Consider the following 7,052-nt stretch of genomic DNA (forward strand, 5'->3'; position numbering starts at 1 on the left):
GGTCTCAAACTCCTGACCCCAAATGATCCACCTGCCTCAGCCTCTCAAAGTGTTGGGATTACAGGCGTGAGCCACCACATCTGACCTATAAAGCACTTTCTACATATATTTTATCACTTAATCTGTATATAATAATGTGAGGAACACAGGTTTCTATCATCCCAATTTAAAGAAAGACCAGCCCAAGATATCACAATAATACACCCAAGACTGGAATCAAGATTTTCTATTTCTCTCTGTTTTTTTTTCTACAAAGAAATCACAACCATCAAAGCTAATTTGGATAAAGAAAATAAATTCACATACTGAGTAATTATATGTACCAAACACAATATGAGATGGTTTATTTTTATCATTTAATCCTCACAACCATCCCTCTGCAGTGTGTTATGGTCTTCATTTGGCAGAGACGCTGTTTTAGCAGAGAGGTTAGATAACTTGTTTAAAGTCACAATTAGAAAGTGGTAGGGGCCAGGCACAGTGACTCACACCTGTAATCCTAGTACTTTGGGAGTCTGAAGCAAAAGGACTGCTTGAGGCCAGGAGTTTGAGACCAGCCTGGGCAACACAGTAGGACCTCATCTCTACAAAAAATAAACACTTTAGGAAGCTGAGGTAGGAGGACAGGAGTTCAACACAAGCCTGGGCAACATAGCGGGGTCTCATCTCCACAAAAAGTGGAAAAAAAAAAAAAAAATTAGCTGGGTATGTTGGCACAGGCCTATGGTCTCAGCTACTAAGGAGGCTGAGGCAGGGTGTTCACTTGAGTCTAGAAGTTCAAGGCTGCAGTGAGCTATGATCACATACTACTCTACTTCAGCCTGGGTGACAAAGCAAAACCCTGCCTTTAAAAAAAAAAAAAAAAAAGTTTCTCTGGAATCCAAACAACATTTCTCTTTTTCTTTTTCTTTTTTTTTTTTTTGAGACGGAGTCTCGTTCTGTTGCCCAGGCTGGAGCATAGTGGCGCAATCTTGGCTCACTGCAACCTCCGCCTGCTGGGTTCAAACAATTCTGTCTCAGCCTCCCAAGTAGCTGGGATTACAGGCATGTGCCACTACGCCCGGCTAATTTTTGTATTTTTAGTAGACATGGGTTTTCACCATGTTGGCCAGGCTGGTCTCGAACTCCTGGCCTTAGGTGATCCACCCACAAAGTGTTAGGATTACAGGCATGAGCCACCATGCCCAGCCTCCAAACATTTCTAATGATTTCACTTAACAGAAGAAACTTACATCAAGTTATTTCTGGAACATGGTACAGAAAACAGTTCCTAGGTTTAATGCACAGTACAGTTCAAAGTCCCAAAGTTTCATATTTAACATGATAAATGTCTGGCCTTCTGTCTAAATTTTCTTCCCAGATATTACTTTGAAAAAGGAGTTAGAAAGCTATTCATTTACTCTCAAGCCCAAGGCTTTACAGATATGGCTAACTAAATCACATGTCAAAGGAATAAACTAACAACTGAGAACTCCAAAGCCTCAGGGAAGAATTCCAAGGTTGCTATTTGGGCAAACCTGCCTGACTTTTCCAAATACAGTTTTCTGATAAAGTAGGAAAAATTCAAATACTCCTCAAAATTGGAGAGCACAATAAGAAATGGTCTGATTTTATATAGCAATTCTATATTCCATTTTAGAGATCTTATTTCTAAATTTATAGGAACATGAGGCCAAAAGCTAGTATCAAAAGGAAAAAAAGGAAATGTAAGAAGCTGAATACAGAATAAAAGCATTTAAGAAAGGAACAGGTTTGAATCTTCTTTGTCACAAGTTGATATACACTTTTGAAATAAAAGGTATTAAAATTAATCAGGCATGTAAATGTTTAAGCAGATTTTTGTTTCGCCAGCTCATCAATTCACAAATTAGTACACATTTCCTAAGAATCCAGTAGACTCCTTCAGACACGGCTCGGATAACAGACAGATAAAAAATACAGAGATTACCAAAATTAGTCTGTAAACTCCATGAAGAAAGAACCCATAACTATTTTATTCCCTGATGTTACCCCCAATGGGAAATGCATAACCTGATATGTAACACTGAGAAGTCATGGAATAGAACATATTTTAATAATCTGCTTTATCAAGTTGTAAGAGTATCAAAAAATCATAGCTATTTTAATATTAAATACCAAATGAGAGTCCCCATAAGATTTTTTTTTTTTTTTTGAGGTGGAGTCTTGCTCTTTCACTCAGACTTGAGTGCAGTGGCGCAATCTAAGCTCACTGCAACCTCTGCCTCCAGGGTTCACGCAACTCTCCTGCCTCAGCCCCCAGAGTAGCTGAGATTACAGGCGCGCACTACCACACCTGGCTAATTTTTGTATTTTTAGTAGAGATGGGGTTTTGCCATTTTGGTCAGGCTGGTCTCAAACCCCTGACCTCAAGTGATTCACCTGCCTTGGCCTCCCAAAGTGCTGGGATTACAGGTGTGAGCCACCGCACCTGGCCCCCATAAGATCTAAATGTAGCTATCCAAAATTCCTAATTAATGTTTTCGGGTTCTCTTAAAAAAAAAAAAAAAAGGAGATCAAGCGTGTGCTTACTTCCCATTTTGATCATATAACTGATCCAGAAATAATTAGCTTTGTTAACAAAGTTAGAAGAAAAAACAAAAACATAATTTCAGAAAGAAGGAAAAAAGATATAAACAGATGGGTTCCATGCAGACCAGCCTCTAGAGGAGTAGAGCTGGCTAGCTCTGTGGCTTTTGTCCTCCAAGCCAATTTTGAGAGGGGAAAAAAACACACTGGAAAAGAAAACATTAAAAATAACACCATGGCAGGCCGGGCACGGTGGCTCAAGCCTATAATCCCAGCACTTTGGGAGGCCGAGACGGGCAGATCACGAGGTCAGGAGATTGAGACCATCCTGGCTAACAAGGTGAAACCCCGTCTCTACTAAAAAATACAAAAAACTAGCTGGGCGAGGTGGCGGGCGCCTGTAGTCCCAGCTACTCGGGAGGCTGAGGCAGGAGAATGGCGTGAACCCGGGAGGCGGAGCTTGCAGTGAGCTGAGATCCGGCCACTGCACTCCTGCCTGGGCCACAGAGTGAGACCCCGTCTCAAAAACAAAAAACAAAAAACACCATGGCATTAGTTACCATGAAGCCAGAGAGTCATTGCTTTCCTGCAAATCTAACATGTACACGGATACATATGGCATAAAAATCTAAAATGTATTACGTACAGATACTTTTGGAGGTACTATCTTATTTCTTAACAATCCCTAATATGACAAGCAGAAAATTCCAAGAGACAATTAAGAGACAATTTCCAACATCTGTACGTAATCTCCCTACTCAACCTCTCTTGAAACAACCGCACATATCAGCACAGCTAACATTTAAAAATACTTTTTTCACTATCACACTCTCCTCTTCCCTCAGATTCTAATAATATATTACAATTTTCTTTTTTCTGTTTTCTTTTTTTGAGATAGAGTCTTGCTCTATTGCCCAGGCTGGAGTGCAGTGGTAAAATTTTGACTCACCACAAACTCCACCTCCCAGGTTCAAGCGATTCTTGTGCCTCAGCCTCCCAAGTAGCTGTGACTACAGGCATGCGTCACCATGCCTAGCTAATTTTTATATTTTTCACAGAGACGGGGTTTCACCATATTGGCCAGGCTGGTTTCGAACTCCCAACCTCAAGTGATTCACCTGCCTCAGCCTCCCAAAGTGCTGGGATTACAGGTGTGAGCCACTGCGCCACGCCACATAATTACAATCTCTAGAGGCTCTTTTCTCATATGCTTGTGACTTAATCCCACTTGCAGAATACTTTGTCAACTAATCTGCCATAAAACAAAGTCTTTCTATGAATGTATATCACTAAAGTGCCCCCAAAACAGCTGTCAGCAAGCAACATACAATAACACTCACCCTCCTTACTTTATGTTTGGTTCTCTCTCTTCACATGTGGTTCGTGGGTACAGAAGTTCTTCCTCCACCCATTTTCACTCAGTTTATGTCTCTAGGCCTGCTCCCCAGAGGAAGATGATAAAAGCTACTCCTGCTTCCCAAAGCGTGGAACAACTGGCTCTGCTCTGTCCCCTTTCCCCAGCCCCTACCAGTGTCCATGGTTGGTCAGTCTTTCAGCTCATAGAGAGGGGAGCTTTGAGAAATACATCTAGTGACTTACCCCAGCAGCAAATCCCAGGTGGATACAAATGGTGAAAAGGGTAATTGGGAGATATTTTAAAAGAGATGTTTCTCCATGTGCCACAACAAACCAATGCCTGAAGCTGGGTTCGTGTTCACTGGTCAAATAATGTCCACTGTAGTGTGTTTCTTCACAATATGACTGAGAAGGGGTGGAAGATTTAGAAGAGTTTACTGGTAATTTCCCTCTGGAGAGGAAAAGGGGCCTGAATGAGAAGGGAAAAAAGAAGGGGCTAATTTCTTGTTACTCTCCCTGCTACTCCTAGATGCTACTACTGACAAAAGTGTATTAAATAGGGACGCTAAGGAAACATGGGCAAAATAAGAAAGCTATCCACTAGAAACTAAGATAAGTAGAATTTTAGCTGGTAGCCAATGGGCTAAAGGTCAAATGCTCGGTTCCTTACCCCCTGCGGGGGGCAAGGCAGGAAGAGAAAAGCGGCTCTTGACTGAGTGGAGGATTCTATGTGACTGAATTTGCTGTTCCCCTTCTTGGCTCTGTTCTCAGAATCACAGACTGCCCCCCTCCCTGACAAGCGGACTCCAGCACCTGGTAGGGGTAAGAGAAGACAAGAGAGAAAAAAGGGAGACAGAGAAAGATAAAAAACATCAACAGCCATGTTGCCAAACTAAACAACTAAATCAATGACATGAAAGAAAGAAATTAACAGCAATAACTAAGATAGAAAGGAATAAAATAGGATTATCTCAAGACAAAATAGGTCTCCTCCCCTTTGACACACTACACTAACCAAATAAAACAGTAACCATTGGAAAAGAAATTTAACTACGATTACTTTTAAAATTAGAGGTTTACATACTAAAATTTAGGAAATATGTGTTAAATCTCCACGACTGGAATTTCAGAGTGTTTTATTCCAAATGAATACCTTAAAAGTATTCTGATAATTGCTTTTAAGAAATCATTTTTTAAAATAGAAAAATGACCTTTAAGCTACCCAATGTTGTGAAAGTAACAAAACTGAGACTTTAAAACATTTAAATTTAAATGGTTATAGTTAAGAACACTCATAAATATAATGAACATATCAAGCCCACAAAAAAAGAAAAATCTTCATAGTAGGCTGCCCATATACTTTCTATACCGATTTAGAGTTGAGCCTAACTCCACAAAGATGTGGTAACAATATATATAACTAATGGGAAAATGACAGCATACTGAAAGAATTTACATAGCAGTTGCATTGAGCACGGTTAGTGTAATAACCCCACTCACAGAACAGAATTACCACCCCATCGCTATTCGCAAACACAAATGGAATAAAATAGTGGAATTACAAATGTGTGATCAGAGATAACGATATATCAAGGGCAGATTGAAATGATTACCACTCTGGTTTGGGCTTTTTTTTGTTTTTGGTGGGGGGTGAGGAGTGTAATATGTACATCATCCTCAAATTTTTAAAGAATCAAAACTAGACAAGCAATTATTTGGTCATCCCCGTCTCATTCAGAGGACTGTCAACGGAAAACGTGGAATGACTGTCACACTCTAAAATTTACACGTAAGGAGGAAAACGTGGAATCGAAAACAGGGGCTGCGGGACCGCAACACACGATCCTCCTCCCGCGGTCGCTCCATAGAATTTGTGGGAATGAGGGGCGGGTGTGTGTGTGGGGGGGTCGTCGCCGCAATCCCGAGGACACATCGGCAGCCCGCGGGTCCGACTCCAGCCGGCGTTCCCGGGGTTACCACACCCCCTCGCCGGCGGGGACACCACACTCCTTACACGCCCGAGGTCGCCGCCCCCAAGACACGGCTCGCCCAGTCTCACGCACACGCCACGGGCCGGCGCCTCCCGGCACACGCGCGAAGGCCGGGCCCCGCCTCGCTCCCCACCGACTCCGCGGAGCGGCGACCACCGGCCTCCACTAGCCCCGTCCCCTCCCCGGCCCAGCCCCCGCCAGTGGGGGGATCCATTCCGCTGAACTCGCCCACTCGGGAGGGCGCGCCTTCGCCTCACTGCTCTACACCCGGGGGCAGCAGCGGTCGTACCGCTCACCTGGCTCGGGGGCTCCTCCCTTGCTCTCGGCCGACGGAGCCGGGCTGGGGCCTTCGAGGAAGCGCGGGCCGCCGGGCGGCTGGAAGTGAGGGGAAGGAGAGGAGGGGGAGGGGGTCGGGATACCGGGAGCCGCCTCCTTTCTCCTCCGCCGACCGCGGCTCCCGCAGCCAGGCCGGGCGTCCTCGCACACTCGCCCAGTTTCTCACAGCCTCGCGGCCCGTCAGCCTCTCCCTCACCCCACTCCCACACACTCTCACTCCCACACACTCACACCCGGCCGCTCCTCGTTCCCTCACTCGCCTGCCGCGCGCGCGCGCGCGACCCCGCTCACACACAGCGCGCGCGACGCCGGCGGAGACCGCCCCGCTCCCCGAGACCGAGCGCCGCCCGCCCGCCTGCAGAGGACCGGCGCGCGCCCGGGCCCCGCCCTCCTGGCGCGGCGGCGCGGCGGGCTGGGGGCGGCGGCCCGAGGAGCTGGGGGCCGGGCCAGCGCGCCGAGCACTGCCGAGCGGATCTGACACCTGCGTGGAGACCCGCCCTCCCAGCTCCTCGCCCGCACCGGAGCCATCGCTGGCCTCGGGGGAAGAGAGGCGATGGATCGCGCGCGGGGAGCGAAAAGGGAGCGCGAGGGCGCTCCGAGGACGCGCCTCCCCACCCGCCCCCAAACCGTCTTCACTGAGAAAGGGAAACGGATGGGGGTGGGGGCGAGGTTTGTTCCCAACTCGAAACCGCGAGATTAGTCCCTTCCGTTGTACGCCCTCCCCGCCCTCACATTCCCTGCTCAGGCCCCTTATGTCTGCGCCTGGAGCCACGACGCGAGCCCCCGAGCCCCCGAGCCCCTCGGGCGCAGGGTCCTGTCCGC

General features: G+C 46.6%; 1 protein-coding gene across 18 annotated transcripts in view; it reads right to left on the reverse strand.

The window, feature by feature from the left end:
* RIMKLB (ribosomal modification protein rimK like family member B) overlaps positions 1 to 6,589 on the reverse strand; it is a 92,730-nt gene extending 86,141 nt beyond the window's left edge. For 12 of the 18 annotated variants that reach the window (XM_031650278.1, XM_031650273.1, XM_031650270.1 and 9 more), the window contains exons 1-2: positions 6,191 to 6,568; positions 3,888 to 4,716 (exon numbers count right to left, since the gene is read on the reverse strand). The gene's annotated coding sequence lies outside the window, so the exon portion shown is untranslated. Of the gene's footprint in view, positions 1 to 3,887; positions 4,717 to 6,190 lie in introns of all 18 variants that reach the window. The other 6 variants (XM_031650281.1, XM_031650275.1, XM_031650268.1 and 3 more) reach the window with 3 other exon arrangements.
* Between the last annotated feature and the right edge of the window lie 463 nt (positions 6,590 to 7,052).

Source organism: Papio anubis, chromosome 9 (assembly GCF_008728515.1).
Source record: "Papio anubis isolate 15944 chromosome 9, Panubis1.0, whole genome shotgun sequence".
NCBI lineage: Eukaryota > Metazoa > Chordata > Mammalia > Primates > Cercopithecidae > Papio > Papio anubis.